Genomic DNA, 17,925 nt, shown 5'->3' with positions numbered 1-17,925 from the left:
TTGTGCACAAGGTCATACTTTGCCTCAGCCTTTCTGGCTTCTAAACAGATGGATGTTAGTCACCAGACACTACAGAGGCATTTTGTTTAGGGCATCTGTTTGCAAATTGCACTTGAACATCAACGTCAGCTGGTCTTGTTCTCAGGCCAGTTCTCCCATACGCAAATGAAATTAACAACTCAGATCACATGCAAGCCTGAAAAAATTGCATATTTTGTAATCTTTCTGCTAAGAAACAGTGCAAATGTGACCTTACAACAATAGATTTTGACCTTTTTGATGTCAAATTCTTTTGAAATTCTTAATCAAAGCTTCAGATTATGCCCCCAGAAAACAGAAACAAAAACAAAAAATCACAGATCATATACATATTTTTAAAAAAATTTTAACTTTTCTTTCTCTTTTTTTTATTAATTAGGTTTTATACCAAAAAGAAATACATACTAATGGAACAAACAGTTCAGAAGGGTATAAAATAAAATTTCCCTTTGCCTTTACTCTCCCTGAGCCCCACTCCTCAGAAGTAACCACTATTAACAATTCTTTGAATATATACTGCCATTTTAAAAAATACAAATATATTATATACATTGTTTATATATGTAAATATACAGATATATATATTTATATCTTATATAAGCAGACCTCACTTTGCAGAGCACAGGATCAAATGACTGCACTAACTAAAACCATGCAAAGTGGCCAGGTGCAGTGGCTCATGCCTATAATCCCAGTACTTTGGGAGATCAAGGCAAGAGGATCGCTTGAGCCCAGGAGGTTGAGGCAGCAGTGAGCTGAGATTGAGCCACTGTAGTCTGGCCTGAGTGAGAGAGTGAGACACTGTCTTTTTTTTTTTCAAAAAAAAAAAAAAAAAAAGCATGCAAATTGATCTTAATATTCAATGGAAAAAATTACAACTGTTCCATCACCTTTACAATTTTTTGTCAAAATTTTAAAACCTCTCTTACTGTTGGTTATAAATGTAAGGGAAAACAAAATACAGTAATATTGCTATGTAGTACACTGTAATATAAAACGTTAGGAACATTGAGAAGTATCTTGTTCTAAAAGGTTTATAAAGATTAAACAGTGCTTGCCTTCTTTTTGTAATATAAATAATATGAACTATATTTTTTATGCCTTGCTAAATTGCCATATTTCTTTCTAAATTTGGATCAGCTTCCATTATTTTATTCTTTGTACTTTCAGTGTTACAAAGTGACTCCAAAACTTCCTTAAATATGAAGTATTTGGCTGTTTGGCTGGTGTCACTTCCTCTGGGACACCTTCCTCCTTTTCATCACAACCATTTTTCTTATTAAAGTTGACAGACTCGCCTCCACTAAGTTCCTCTGATTGCATATCTAGAGTCTCTCAAATGGCAGCAAGGTCAACATTCCCATAGTCAGTATTTTTTTTTTTTTTTTTAGATGGAGTTTCACTCTTGTTGCCCAGGCTGGAGTGCAGTGGTGTGATCTTGGCTCACTGCAACCTCTGCCTCCCAGGTTCAAGCGATTCTCCTGCCTCAGCCTAGTGATTTCTTTTATAACCCCATTTATGCTGACTGTGAATTTATCTGCCAGTTCTTTGTTGGGCTTAATTCCTTCTCTCAATTATGCATTTTTGTAAAACGTCACATGAGTTTAGAGTTTATCACTGGAGACAGGCTACACAATTATACACTTTTCCGTCTATTAGTAAACTGAATAACAAATAGTCGATGACCAATCAAGGGTAGACTTTGAAGGGTATCGATTATTTATATAGTGATTTGTGCACTGAAGAGCCAGTAGTGAAGTTTGTGATTTATCTAAATGACTCCCGGTTAACATGCTGTGGTGACTGAATTTGAACTGTGTTGTTGGGGACTGATATTATTTAACTAAAACATGGTAACTGAATTTTGTTCATATCAAACCATGAAAAGCAAGGACTGTCTCTGTTTGTATATATGTACATTTATATACTTTGAAGATAAATCAATCATATTTTGTATACCATGCTTCACTTTCTTCTACTTAATGTATCTTGGCAGTCTTTTCATATAGTCACGTACCATTATTTGGATGTACCAACACTGACATAACCATTTTCTTTTTGGTAGATATATAGTTTGTTCTTGCTGTTTTGTAATGTCAACCAATGTTGTAAGGAACATTCCTATACATGCAATTTGGGGCCCTTATGTAAATACATCTGTAGGGCGAATATCTTGTAGTGAAACTGCTAGGTCAAAAAAATGTGCATTTTAAATATCAATAAATTTTGTTGTCCTCAAAAAGGTTATCTAATGTTACATTCTCACTTACATTATGCGAGAATTCCTGTTTCACCAACCAGGTATCATTGAACTTTGTAATCTTTGCCTATCTGATAACAAGCCCAGGACATTTTGCTTGTGACTTTAAAGTGAGTTTTAGGAGCTTCCCCCTTTTCTCCAAATCAAGTTTATTTTTTATTTTGTAATGTGGATTGGTATATCTGTCAATATAGGTTTGGGGGTTGGGGAACAATTGATATTTTCAATGTGACAACTCTTTTTGTGAGGAAACTTTGCACAATATCTAGCATTCCTGGCTCCTGTCCACTAAAACCCGGTAACACCTCCAGTCATTGTGATAATCAAAAACATTCCACACATATCCATCTTAGGAATGCACTGCCTAATTGAGAAGCACTGGGCTAGAGGTCTTAATCTTTTTACTGAGACTTAACAGTCACTCATGAGCCATCCTGAACAAATGTACTGGATATAGCCAGATGTCCTTTGAAGAAGCTATTCTGAAACTTAAACTCTGCTAGAGATGACTGAGGCAATTTTTAATTCCACAAATATGTATTGCAAAAAAGAGACTGGGCTTTAACTATTGAGGTCATTGGCCTCAGGAGGGAAAGATAGACATGCAGATTGTAGCCTTATGCAAGTCACAACATTGCCCAAATGGGTAGGTTAAAATTAGGATGTTACAGGATTTGCTCTATCTGTAAAACCTCTGAATTAAGTATTGGAAATGACTTTGTAAGAATTTGCAAAGACTAGAACAGAAATAAAAGTGGTGTAAAAACATATTGGACCAGGCTGGCCAACACGGTGAAGCCCCGTGTCTACTAAAAATACAAAAATCAGCTGGGCGTGGTGGCAGGTGCCTGTAATCCCAGCTACTCAGGAGGCTGAGGCAGGAGAATCACTTGAACCTGGGAGGCAGAGGTTGCAGTGAGCTGAGATCACGCCACTGCACTCCAGCCTGGATGACAGAGCCAGAGTCCATCTCAAAAAACAAACAAAAAAAACATATTGGAGAAAGATGTTGATTCCAGAATTGGAGGGAGGAAAAATCTTCATGAAAAACAGTAGTATTTGAATTGGGTCTTTAAGAAAGAGTAAGATTTCAAGTGGTAGAGATGAAGAGAAAAGTATTGTATGTAGGAGGAGCAATGTGAGCCAGGACAGGGGATGGGAACATTCAAACCTTCTTCAAGTTGCTGCCCTGCATGGTAGAAATGTAGACTGTGAAGTGCAATCAACTCAAGATAAGGCTAGAAAGGGTGGTGGAAACCGAACTGCTGAATCTTTTGGAAATATGACACAGGCTTTGCAATCTGTCATTAAGCAATTAGATTAAAATCCAATAAATTACAAAATAACTTCACCATTGCTGAGAGCTGGAATTTTAAAATATCTTAGAATTAGTTCATGAGTTTTGCTTTCTGACCTCAAATATGAGAAATTTGTGCTCCCTTTCTCTCCCAAATGCCTAATCCTTCTGATTACATCAGGGAGAAAGACTCCACTAGGTCCTTATCTGGGTTGAACAGCTGCTGATCTCTTTCGAACAAAAAGCACGGGCCACAGTGTACCAGTTTGTTCTTGCATTGCTACAAAGAAATACCTGAGACTGGGTAACTTAAAAAGAAAAGAGGTTTAATTGGCTCACCGTTCTGCAGGCTGTACAGGAAGCACAATTCCGGCATCTGCTCGGTTTCTGGGGAGGCCTCAGGAAACCTACCACGAAGGCGGAAGGCAAAGTGGGAGGAGCAAGAGAGAAGGAAGGGAGGTGCTACATACTTTAAAACAACCAGCTCTGGCCAGGTGCGGTGGCTCATGCTTGTAATCCCAGCATTTGAGGAGGCTGGGAATCACCCTTGAGGTCAGGAGTTCAAGCCAATATTGTGAAACCCCATCTCTACTAAAAATACAAAAATTAGCCGGGCGTGGTGGTCCACGCCTGTAGTCCCAGCTACTTGGGAGGCTGAGGCAGGAGAATCGCTTGAACCCAGGAGGCAGAAGTTGCAGTGAGCCGAGATCACGCCACTGCACTCCAGCCTGGGCGACAGAATGAGGCTCTGTCTCAAAAACAAACAAACAAACAAAAACAAAAAACAACCAGATCTCATGAGAACTCACTCACTATCTCAATGACATTACCAAGGGAGAAAGCTGCCCCCATGATCAAATCATCTCCCACCAGGCCTCACCTACCACATTGGGAATTATTACAATTGAACATGAGATTTGAGCAGGGACACAGAATTAAACCATATTACCCACGTTGAGCACCGTCTACAGGGATCTGAACAGAAATACACTGAGAGTAGTTATGGGGAATTTAGAGCAATGTCCTGAAGCCTGGCTGTTCAAGGCTATCACCTGTGGTGCTCACTCCTGGAGAGGGGTCCAGGCATGTGTGGTTCAAAAAAACAAAATCACTCCCAGGTAATTCTAATGGGCAACCAAAATAGAAAACCACAGATTCTCAAAGAATCACTGAAGAGGGGGCCACATGGAGAGGAAGATGCAATTTGAGAATCAAGTCCACTGAGTGCCACATTTGCAGAATAGGCCAGGAGTTTTAAGGAGTTTAAAAAGAGGGGACATCATTTTCTTCCACCACTGAAGCCATATTCTATTACCTTGAGTATCTTATCTGGGACCATGTATATCCCACTAACCTAACGAGAAGAAGGATAATTAGATGATTATATAGCTAGACAAGCATCTTGAACCTCAAACCATTACTCGTAAGGTGCTGTGATCCAAGGAAAGTATAATTAGTCACCACTTAGTATCATGTTAAGCAAGCCAATAAACTCGGGGGTAAGGCAGGTGGGGAATACCAGAGCATGTTTACCATTTGATCTGCTTGTTTTCTCTCCCTAATGTTTAATCCTTCTGATTACGTCAGGGAGAAAGACTCCACTAGGTGCTCATCTCGTTGAACAGCCACTGATCTCTTTTGAACAAGAAGCATGGGGCCCCAGTGTACTAGTCCATTTTTGCATTGTTACAAAGAAATACCTGAGACTGGGTAAATTACAAAGAAAAGAGGTGATATTACATAGGTTGAGTATATAACATAGAAAGATGGATTGCACCTTGCAATTACAATAAACTAGTCCATGTATAATATCTAGTTATAATAGCCACCTGAAATTGTTATACATTTTCCCCAAGCTATTTATATCTCCCCCATTAAGAAATAGAGCCTTTATTTTTGTAGCACTTGCATGAATATTTATTTATTCTGGTCTTAGAAAGCATTCCAAAATTTTAAAAAAGTGTCTGCTACCAAAGTTGCATGTTCGCTTCTGCACTGCTGACATATTAAGAATTTTTCTGAGGCATTGAATAGTGAATTTGACATCTTCACCAGCACTGAGTTTCCCTTTAATTACTGTCAGTGACTGCTAACTTGTAAAGCACTGTGAAAGCAATAATCTACATAGCAGTGGTCTTTCCAGTTGATATTCACGAAAGGCTGAAATAATCTCTGTCACATGACAGGACCAGCTTCCTAGTGAGCCTGCTATCCCACAGGACTCTCTCGTCCCACAGGACAGGAAAGGGGGTCCATCCAAGACAATTCACCAAGGGCAGGTGGTGAAGGCAAGCCTGGTTCCAACTGAAAGATGCTGTCAAGCAAAAGACGTTGGCTAATAAAAGCTGCTGATGCTGCTATGAGAAAGGAAACCAAAGACAGCCCAAAGAGAAAGCTGGCTGGTCTGATGGAAGTCCCGATGCACTGATCCATCATACCCGATCAATTACAGGTGGTGTTTGTCTCGCTCAGGTTTAGCGGCGTTTCATCATTCAAATACTTATTCAGTGTTAGTTGTGGGTGAGGCACTCAATGGATTTCACCAGAATAAAAAGGACCTCACCCAAGATACAGTTGTTACTAGAACCGGCAGGGGAAGAGGGTGCTCTCATTTATTACTGCATAGCTCACTGCCTTGTCTGCAGAATTCACTCATTCATTCAGCAAACTTGTTCTGAGAATAGTGTTAGACACAGAAAAGTCCCTTCCTTTCTTCCATTCACAAATATGTAAAGAGTACCAACTATGTCCTAGGTGCTAGTGTTAAAATAGTGAACCAAACCTAAGTGATATATTCTACTGCGGGAATTCTTAACCTGGGATTCAGGGATGCCCCCTAGAATGCATGGATCAGCTTCAGGGAGTCATTAAACATGAGTAGGAAAACAATCAGATTTTTATTTTCAGTCATCTCTAACTGAAATTTAGCATTTTACTCAATTGTGAATGCAGGCAACAAACCACAGCAGTACAAAAGGTCCTGTGCCTCTGTCACCAATAGAAACCACAGACATGTTCATATCAAGTTACAGTGTTTGCAGATTTCTCAAAAAGTCAATTGTGTCCATCACTGCTCAAGAATTATGGTAGGTTTAAATCTTCCACCAGATTTTGTGTTAATGAAAAAGCACATATGTAACCATATCATAAATTTGTATTTCAACACTTTGATGATTGTATTTCAGTATAATTGGTCTTCTTCATAATCCTATATGTTTTATTTTATGCATTGTTCTGAGAAAGAGTCCATAGGCCTCATCAGATAACAAAGCAAACCTTGGCACAAAATGATTATGAATCCTTGTCCTAGTAAGACAGACAGGCCTTAAATAAATAATCTTACAAATACATACTTACAGACAGTGCTAAGATCTCTAAAGAAAAAGTCCATGTATGTGAGATGATAAAAAGAAGACATGGTTCCCCCAGGATTTGGGGTTAGTGGGCTACCCCCAGGAGTCTAGCGGGATCCACCTGGATTCTGTTTCCCCTGGAAAATATCACATTCTGCTGCAGTCAACCAGTCCATAAAAAATATCAGTTACATATCTCTCCTGTGCTAGGTCCTATATGAGCACTGGGGACACAACATCTCTGCCTGCCAGTCTACTGGGGGAAGTCAGAGCAAACCACACATGAGGAAATACAAATCTCAGATAAGCTCAGTTAGAGATCAGAGCCCTGAAGAAAGTGAAGCAGGTTAATGAGATAAAGTGTGAAAGTCAGGGAGTGCTGGGGGTGGGGCAGCCCAGGGAAGGTCTCTTGCAGAGGTGATATTTGCACTGAGACCTAGAGGAAGAGATTTGGGGGATACATTTAAGACACAAGACAAAGACCCTGAGATAGAAAAAGTAAACCCTCAGTTCCTTTGAACCCCAGGACCCAGACTTCTTAAATAGTGGTCATTGTTGCCTTGCTATGCCCTGTTTTTGGAGAAAGAAGCACATCACAGGAGTCAAAAGAGAAAATTAGGTGTGGTCTAAGGGTCAGGTGGACACAAGGGGCCAGAAGCAGCAGTGGGGACATGGATCGAGTGCCTGAGTATATGGCTCCATAGGTGGGGTCCCCTGAAAAAGGTCAGGGGCCCCTCCCTACCTCTGGGCAACTCCGAGCATTTCCCAGCCCAGTTCATCACCATCTGCCTTTTAAACAACAAGTTCCGATGATCAGAGAACCTCCTCAGGCCTGGAGAGGATCCACAAATATTTGTCATCTGACGTCACAGACCCCAAGCCCCCTAATTTTGAGGGAGCTGAAGCTGAAACTAAACTCCACCACACGTAAGGGCAGCTATTTCCCTCTGAGTTGCATCTTAGTCTTAGCTCCCAAGGCCTCCTGGTGGGCACAAGAGTTCTACTCAACCCATCTTTTCCCAGCTGGATCCAGAGAAAGCTACTCATTCCCCCAACTTCCCGCAACCCTCCCCCAGACCTTTAGAAAAACCACTCTCTTTCCCAATGAAAAATGACACCAAAGCTCCTATCTGGCAGCAGCCTACAGGACATCACTTATACCTTATTAAAACCCACAAAAACCCTCCCTAGCAGCTATTAAACAAGCTCATATAAGGGATTTATTTTTGAAAAACCAATAATTTCTAGAGGATATCACAAGGTCACAGAACGTTCAGCCCAATGCCCTATAATAAATATTGGCTAAGTTATTGCACAAATGCCATAAGGGGTACATGGAATCATTTTTATTAAAAATGAGCCAACTGCTTCTATCAGGCTACCTTTCCTGGTATTTCTAGACCTTCAGCTACCTTATTCTTGTTCATAACATTCACACACACACATACTTATAATGTCAGAAGAAAATCAGTGAAGATTTTGCATCTCTTATAAAACATTGCTAAACTTTAATCTGTAGTGAGGTGGGAAATGTGAGCTGATGATCAAACAATGACCCTAATCCACCAGAAAATAGTGCAAACTTAAAGAAAATATAAATTCCATCTATCACACTTAACTTGAATGAGGAGGACAGGAAAAAGAATTGGTAAATGTTAGAAATATTCTCTAAAATCAATTGAAGCAAAGGGATTTTGACAGAAAGTTCAATTACAAGAAAACTCCCAATATTCTTGAATTTCCAGTGAACCATCAGTGTAAAAGTTTTTCTTTTTTAAGTGATATTTCAAAAGAAGCCTATGAGGTAGCAGGAAGAACTTTTGACTTAAAATCAGTTGATGTAGGTTCCAGAGCTAGCTCTGCCCCTGATTTTCTTCATGACCCCAACCTGTTTTCACTGTGTATTTTTAAGTCTCTATGGGCGTCTGTTTCCCTATCTGTGAAATTATGCAGTTAGAAGGAACACCTTTTAAGCCCTCTTGAAGCTGTAAACCACTATGAATCTCTGCCTCTTTAATTAGAATAGGCCTGTAAGTACCAGGCAACAGATTCTAGCCTAGATTCCTAACAGGAGTATGACCCGAGAAAATAATCTTTAAAGGTCTAACGTGGTCTCTTACAGAATACTTGATTATTGCAACATTCACTGGGAAACTGTAGCAGATAGTGGATTTGTTTTTGTTTTTGTGTGTTTGTTTGTTTTCGACAGAATTTCACTCTGTCATCCAGGCTGGAGTGCAGAGGCATGATCACACCTCACTACAGCCTCAAACTCCTGGGCTCAAGGGATCCTCCCGCCTCAGCCTCCTGAGTAGCTGTGACTACAGGCACTTGCCCTCATGCCTGGCTAATGTTTTTTATTTTATTTATTGTAGAGACGGGATTTTGCCATGTTGCCCAGGCTGGTCTTAAACTTCTGGGCTCAAGTGATCTTCCTTTCAAAGCACTAGGATTAAAGGTGTGAGCCACTGTGCCCAGCCCTTTTTTTTTTTTTAATTAGAGATTTTCTGATGAAAAGAATACACTGGGCATTATATTTGTGGCCAACCTGTTCTGGACAGTGAAATGTAAACAGGCTGAAACTTGAGGCTTCTGGGGAAGTGTCCTTAAAAGGAAGGGAGCTCTCGTATTCCCCTCTTCTTCCTTCCTCTGAGCTGGCATATGAACACAATGACTGGAAGCTGAGGAGTCATCCTGGATCATGAAGCAGCCCCTGAAGTTTAGAAGAAAAACAAGCCAGAAGGAGCCTGGGTCCCTGCTCATCTGGAATCAGTTGCCAAAACAGCCCTGATTGCCCAACTGCAGATCTGATTTACATGAGAGCAATATAAATTTTTATCATGTTTAAGGCACTGCTGTCTTGAGTTTTCTGTCACATGCAGAGAATCTTAATCCTAAGTAATATACACAAGACTGTTTCCCTTTATCAAAGATATCATTATGCAAAATATGCCACTAATGACCAAACCAGCCTCTACCACAACTATTTCCATGAATCAAAGGATTTGCCTGGAGACCTTGTTTTCATCTCTGGCATATCTGCCTTCCTGCCCTCAGTCACCTCAGCTGGTATTGGGAATGGCAGGGCCTGCCAGGCAAGTGTTGAAATGATGTGACAAAGAGAAGGAAATGAAGCATTTTCTCATAGGCTTTGCCCACAGATTGCCTCATTCTCAAGACTGCTTCCTTGCTGAGTGACTCCAGTGGGTTGGGTTTGCAATGCAATGGGTAGAGATCCTTCCAGACAGCTGTCATCTGCCTGGAAACTTCAGCTTCCTAATACTCTTGCAAACCTCCTGGGACAGAAGCTCCAGTTCCTGCTGACACCTCACATGAGATGTGCCTTTACCTAGTACCACCTGCTCGGGACTGCCCAGCAGGGTAGCCTGCAATCCCAGGGCAAAGGTGAACACCAAGCAGGCCTCCACTGATGCACAGCGGTGGTATTTCCCTGGGAAGTTTTACTTGTGAATCTGGAACTTAAACTCTCAGTTCTGACTTTTGCAGAACATTGGTTCCAGTTCCTCAGTCCAAGGAAGGCCCCAGAAAGATGGGTGCTGACTCTGTGCTCAGAACAGTGGTTTGCAAAGGGTATTTGATCAAGTACCATTAGAGAACGTGATGCATCTTATGAACAATCTTCCTCAACAAAAAACACATACGTTCATGCAACGCAAAACTTGGCCCACAATTTCCTGAGGTGCCAAGCGCCCTGACACCCATCCATGAGTCCAGAGCCCCCAGGTTAAGAAGCCTTGCCTTTGAACTCCAGAAAAGATTTTAAAACCTCTAAAGTCATCTGATTTCCTCCTTGGGATAAATGCCCCACTACTGCTCCCAAACAGAGAGTAGGCTGAGTCGATTTTAGAAGCTTCAGTTGTTCATAGGATTTACTGTTTTTATGACCAACAGTGAGAGAAATGCCACTTGTCTCTTCCCCACCTCCTGCTCCAAAGGTCTTCATCTGAAACTTAAGTCCCAACCAACTCTTCTTTCCTCCTCTATCTCACATTCAGCCACGTTGAACTGTTTATTTTCAGTTTCCCAAACATGCAGTGGTGCCTTCTTCTGCCCTCTGTCTCTGCTCAGGCAATTTCCTACTCCTAGGACACCTCTTTGCCCATCACTATTTGTCAGAATATTACTCATTCTTTGAGACTGTGTAAAAACAGATTTCCCTATAGAGCTTTTCCTGAGCCTTCCTTTGTGCACACAGCCTGAGCTTGAACATCTGTTCCAGAACATATCACCATCCATCATGGATTATTTGGGCAACCATATAGCAAAATGTTTGAACCTTTGAGGTCTGAAACCAGAATGATTGGGTTTCAGTCCTGGCTCCATCTCTTTCTTGCTGTGTGACCTTGTGGATGTTTAACTTTTCTGTGCTTCAGTTCCGTCATTGGTAAAATGGAGACAATAATAACTCCCACTTCACAGAGTTGTGTAAGGATCAAATGACCTGATCCAAGTAAAAGTCTTAGCACAGTCCCTGGCACACTGAAAGCATCTGATAAGGAATTATTACTTTGACTTCAGTTACTTATACACTTTTGCCCACACCCATTATAGTTAAACTGTAGAGTGGATGAGGACAGAGAGTAGAGCCCATGTCTTAGTCAGCATTTTGTATCTGATAGAACCTAGCAAACAAATTTTGCACATAGTAAATAATCAGTGTATGATATGGGAATGAAAGTGAATTACCCATAAAAGTTTTATCTAAGAACTTCAGACAGTAGTGTTGCCATCTATATTTTACGCATGGGTGAGAGGCGATGGAACAGTAAGTTGGATGCTCCATTGAGAATACAAATCATTCTGGGGTTTGGGAAAACCATCCTGATTGCAATTCTGTGTCCCAAACACAGAATTTTTATATCATCGTGAAGCATATGCCAAGAATTCCCCTCTTCTCCACTTATAATTGTTTCCATTTCAATTCAATGACACAGACATTTATTTAGCAACTATTAGATGCCAGACACTGTGGTAAGGGGTGGGAATCAGAGATGTCCTTCTGAAGGTCTTGCAAAGCAACTTCCATCTGACATCAAACTTCAAGTTCAGCACCCAGGATGTATACACACTCTTATATTCCTTGAGCCTGAAGCCCAGTCCCAGATAACAACTGGTCTGCAGGATTTCCCTGCCATGTGACAAGAGATGCATACTTACGTCAAATGGCAGAAAAGTGGCTGGGCGCAGTGGCTAACACCTGTAATCCCAGCATTTTGGGAGGCTGACGCAGGGGGATCACTTGAGGCCAGGAGTTTGAGACCAACCAGGTCAACATGGTGAAACCCTGTCTCTACTAAAAGTACAAAAAGTAGCCAGGTGTGGTGGTGTGCACCTGTAATCCCAGCTACTCAGGAGGCTGAAGCACAAGAATTGCTTGAATCCAGGAGGCGGAGGTTGCAGTGAGCCAAGATTGTGCCACTGCACTCCAGCCTAGGTGATGGAGCAAGACTCCATTAAAAAAAAAAAAAAAGAACAATTAGAAAATAATTGTACTAATATGTGTAGAAAATTTACTAGACTGCTTCTGACCACCCAGACCACTGAGTTGACATAAACAGGCCCCTTACTACACAGAAATCCTGAACAAAATATAGAAAAAATATTTTCCACATAACCAAGTTCAATCAGAAAAAAAGAAATTTCCAGTGCCAGGAATAGCATGAAATCAAGTCAGAGGAATAAACATGAGCTGATAACAGGAGGAGGCCATGGGAGTTTCAGGTGGCAATATGGACCCCTTAGGGAAAGGGAGCTACATTTCTCATGCCTACCAAAAATAATAATAATAATAATAATAATAAGGCCAGGTGTGGTGGATCATGCCTGTAATCCCAGCCCCTTGGGAGGTTGAGGCAGGCGGATCACTTGAGGCCAGGAGTTCAACACCAGCCTGGCCAACATGGCAAAACCCCATGTCTATTAAAAATACAAAAATTAGCCAGGCTTGGTGGCATGCACCTGTAGTCCCAGATATTGGGAGGCTGAGGCACAAAATTTGCTTGAACCTGGGAAGCAGAGGTTACAGTGAGCCAACATTGTACCACTGTACTGTACTCCAGCCTGGGTGACAGAGTGAGACTCTGTCTCAAAAAAAAAAAAAAAAAAGTTCAGACCTAAAGAAGGGAAAGAATGAAATTGAGCTATCTGCATAAACAAGCTATTATGTGTGGTTTCAGAGGGCTAAAAAAAATTCACCAATGAAAATCAAACTATGAGCTTATACTACCCACAAGTCTGGGGCCTTAATTTATAAAACTTTCATGGTGTGGAACCTTCAACTGATAATTTAACATAGTATATAGGGTCATTCAAAGCCCTAGGAATCCCGCAAAAGCCAAAGCAAGATATTTCTATAGAGACATTGAGAGACCATCTCCTCTTGGTTGTTGCAAAGGCACTTTTAGCTCAAAGGGAAATCATTCCTGCCTACCAAGCCTGTTCATCTGCCAATGCACCCTACTCACAAATGGCACCACTTCCCATTAAGGCACATGAGTTGTCCCTGACACCCCCATACCAATTCATCACTAAGGCTAATTAATTTTACTTTCTAAATATCTGCCCACTCTGTCCATTTCCAAAACCTCATCCTAGTTCAAACCACTATCATCTCTCACCAGTCTCCTAACTGGTCTACCCTTCATCCACTCTATCAGGTGGTACCATATAAAATTGCTATCTTGTAAGTCAAAACCAGCCTGGAAGTGGCAGTTTCATAGGGTTCAACCTAATATTTCCCCCCATCTGATGTCCACACTCCAGATAGAGTTACCTTTTCATAAAGGAAATTTTATCATGTTGCACCTACCCCTCACTGAAATCTTCTGTGGCTTTCCCGCTATTCTTAAGATGATAAAGTTCCTGAACATCACCTGCAATGCCATTTGGCCCCTACCTCCCTCTCTCTAGCCTCATGCCCCCAACTCTCCCTTATTCCCGCTCCTCTTGACCCACCGGATTTCTTCTAGTGCCTTGTGTTTTCTATGTTTTCTCTTCCCACAGAGCCTTTGCACATGTGGCTCTCACTGCCTAGAATATTATTTTCACTCCTCTTCAACTGAACAATTTCTTCTTACCTTCAGATCTCAACTTAGCAATGCTCTCCACAAGAGCCTTGTCTGACCCCCTGGCCTTGTTAAGAATCTTGTCACATGTTCTCTTAATGCTAAGGTGATCCACTTCATAGTGCTTGACCCCATGACAATTTTACATCTATGTGTATGACTATTTGATTAGTTCTGCGTCCCCCAGTAGCACTGTAAGGTTCATGAGGATAGAGACTGAGTCTGTTTTCACCAAACATTGAATCCCCAGCTCTGTGTCAGACACAGAGTAAGTGCTCAACATAATTTAAAATTATGGAATGGAGAAGTGACGAAACTGTATGCAGGTGACCAAGGTGGAGACTGATGCAGTGGCCCTACAGGAGAAGATGAGGGCCTGAAACTAAAGCAGGGTTTTCATGCATTACCTTGGATAATCTTCTAAACACTCCATCTTGTGTTTTAGGCATTTTATAAAAAAGGAAACTAGAGACATCAAATAACTTGTGTTCAGGGTCACATAATGGTAGATCTAAGATGCCGATCCAGGTTACCTGAATCCGAAATCTGTCCTCTTTCTATTAAAAAAACAAACAAACAAACAAACAAACAAAAACAGCTTTGAGGCAAGCAGAGGAGACAACAAGGAGCCCGGGAATGAGATCCAGGAACTCTGATGCCTACAGATGTCAGAAAAGTAATGTAAAAACCAGCAGGCCCGGGCTAAGATAAGAGAGGGCATTGGAAACCACACCAAGCTAGAAGGTGCATGCATGCCCGTCTAATTCTAGCTCCAACTTATCATTAATGCATGAGAATATGGGTCCAGTATTTTTAGATCATCCTATGTTTTTTAGAGAAGTTCAAAGCTGCATTTTTGTGTGAAATCATTCTGATTTTGAAACACTATATGGGTCACACATAACATATCTGCAGGAGGAATATGATACCATTTTGCAGCTCCCCGTCTACACAAGTGGGAGATCAGCAGAGAAGCTGCACTGTTGCCAGTAGTCACCTATGCCTATGTCTTTCGTGCAAAATATTTGGGCAGGGCCCTCATAAATAATCTTAGCAATAGTTATCCAACTTGAACTTTGATGATTCCATGAAACTGAGAAGCTAGGATCAGTTAATTTATAACTGGCTTTATGGTTTCAAGATCACTATGTTCTGATAAATCAAAGAACAACTAGCAAGAGGATAGATATCTTCATTCTGTTATCCCTAAGGAAGGCAATGGGTTAGGAGCCCCAGTGGCCACTGGAGAATGTGTAAATTACTGACAACGCTATTCTCCTTTCAAAAAAAAAAATACAATCCAAAGATAAGCAGATAAATGCTGTTAACTTAATTCAAATTCCTACTAGGACATTGAGTCACTTCCAACATGCCAGAAATCAGGGGAAAGTTCATGTTTATCTCTGGGTTCATTTCCCCAGCATTTCTCATTAAAGAAATAAAAGGTTGTCACAAACTGCTCTTTCAAGAGAGAAGCTGTGAGAAGTGAATATCTGCTCCTCAGTTTCAGTTCCTCTAACCCTGGAAGATCCTGGCACACAGAAGAGCTTCACACATTTTCTCAATCTTTCCTTCCTCAGTTGAATCCCAACCAAGTATATGGATCCGAAATTGTTGGGCCTTTTTTCCTACAGTTCTTACTGACTCAGTTAAATCACTAGCAACTCAATCGCCACACCCTTCATGAAAGTTATTTTGTGGAGCACATTCCTGTTTTGAGTCTTAGAATTTCCCTTATCCTCTTCTAATTTTAAAAGGCCTTTGATGCCAACAGAATAACTTAGCAGCAAACTTCACATATTCGTGAATCATGGAAAGAGGAATTGTTTGGTTGCCATCCAGATAGTTAGCATCCTTACTTCGCTCTTGTATTAGTGAAGCCAGGCTACCTACTGGAAAAAATAACTAGGAGGTTTTGGTGTATTAACAGAATAAAAACTTGTTTCTCACTTCTATTACAGTTCAGTGTAGATTGACTGGATTGGGGAAGATGAGGAGTTTTGCTCCATGTAGTCAATCAGGGAGTCGGGATCTTTTCATCCTGTGGTTCCACCATACTCTTAGTCCAGAGGCTGGCAAATGTTTTCTGTAAAAGGCCATATAGGGCCAGGCATGGTGCCTCACGCCTGTAATCCCAGCACTTTGGGAGACCAAGGCAGGTGGATCACTTGAGATCAGGAGTTCGCGACCAGCCTGACCAACATGGTGAAATCCCATCTCTACTAAAAATACAAAATTAGCCAGGTGTGGTGGCACATGCCTGTAATCCAAGCTACTCAAGAAGCTGAGGCAGGAGAATCCGTTGAACCTGGGAGGTGGAGGTTGTAGTGAGCCTAGATGGCACCATTGCACTCCAGCCTGGGCAACAAGAGCAAAACTCCATCTGAAAAAAAAAAAAAAAAAAAAAAAAAAAAGCCATATAGTAAGTATTTTAGGCTTTGTGTGCCCTATGGTCTCTGTCACAACTATTTAACTCTGCCACTGTAGCACAAAAGTAGCCATAGGCAATATGTACATGAATGGGCATGGCTGCATTCCAGTAAAACTTTTTTTACAAAAACAGGCAGCAGGACTGATTTGGCCTGTGAGCCACAGTTTGCTGACTTCTGCTCTCAAGCCTTGTCCTTCTGTGCATTTGGCCAGTCAGTAGAGAAAGGGAGAGCACCATGGAAGAGGCACATCTGAAATGCATGCCTATCCCCATATAATTTCATGATGATTATGCTAAACGATGTTTCTAAAGTGCCTCGTACAAAGGTCAGTCTATAGGAGTTGCCAATAAATGACAACTGTCATAATTTTTAAATGATAAAGTACCTTTAGTACTTACAGGAAGAAGTGATCATGTTTAATTGATCAGGAAAGGCCATAGTTGATTCTTAAAGCTAGGGTAGGATCTTAACAAACAGAAGTGGGGGGACAGCATGAGCAAATGTATAGCAGCAAGAAAGCGTTGTAGGCTGAGTAAGCGCATGTAGTTCAGTTTGGCCATAACACAGCTAGGTGGAGCAAGGTGAGAGGTAAGTCTGGAAAGGTAAGAAGGCCTCAAACACCATGTTTAAAGTTCGGATGTTCAGCAGCAATAGGGACCCATGTAAATTTGGTGAGAAGTATATACACAAGCCTTGTGTTCCGAAAATCTGTTTGTAAATTCATTGTTTGAAAAACAGACTATATTTTTTTATTTCCTTTTTTTTTTTTTTTTTTTTTTTGAGACAGAGTTTTGCTCTGCCACCCAGGCTGGAGTGCAGTGGCACAATCTTGGCTCACTGTAAACTCCGCCCCCTGGGCTCAAGTGATTCTCCTGCCTCAGCCTCCCGAGTAGCTGGGATTATAGGCGCCCGCCACCACGCCCGGCTAATTTTTGTATTTTTAGTAGAGATGCGGTTTCATCATGTTGGCCAGTCTGGTCTCGAACTCCTAACTCCAGGCGAGCCACCCGCCTCATCCTCCCATCCCTCCCTGTGCTGGGATCACAGGTGTGAGCTACCACACCCGGCAACACAGACTATGTTTTCTAACACAGGGTAAGCAATGGGAGTTCAAGTCCCAGACTGGTTCACAGAAACCTGCCTCCCAGGTGTTTATAACCCTTACCTATCTGCAAAGGAGAATTGTTTTACTCAACCAACATGCCCAGAAAATATTTCAGTTATCGAGCTATATAAATGTTGCTCTGATTATCATGATCTTAATCTAAAATGGCCAGGCGCAATGGCCCACGCCTGTAATCCCAACACTTTGGGAAGTTGAGGCAGGCAGATCACCTGAGGTCAGGAGTTTGAGACCAGCCTGGCCAATATGTTGAAACCCTGTCTCTACTAAAAATACAAAAATTAGCTGGGCATAGTGGTACACACCTGTAGTCCCAGCTACTTGGGAGTCTGAGGT

General features: G+C 41.3%; 1 protein-coding gene across 2 annotated transcripts in view; it reads right to left on the bottom strand.

Moving 5' to 3' along the window:
• GLIS3 (GLIS family zinc finger 3) overlaps positions 1-17,925 on the bottom strand; it is a 740,609-nt gene that overhangs the window by 614,416 nt on the left and 108,268 nt on the right. The window contains exon 1 of one of the 2 annotated variants that reach the window (XM_063788747.1): positions 3,936-4,037. The exons of the other annotated variant lie outside the window; for it this stretch is intronic. The gene's annotated coding sequence lies outside the window, so the exon portion shown is untranslated. Of the gene's footprint in view, positions 1-3,935; positions 4,038-17,925 lie in introns of those variants that run through there. 2 annotated transcript variants of the gene reach the window in all.

The sequence above is a fragment of the Pan troglodytes genome, chromosome 11, assembly GCF_028858775.2.
Source record: "Pan troglodytes isolate AG18354 chromosome 11, NHGRI_mPanTro3-v2.0_pri, whole genome shotgun sequence".
Lineage (NCBI taxonomy): Eukaryota > Metazoa > Chordata > Mammalia > Primates > Hominidae > Pan > Pan troglodytes.
This window is presented reverse-complemented; position numbering and strand designations above follow the sequence as displayed.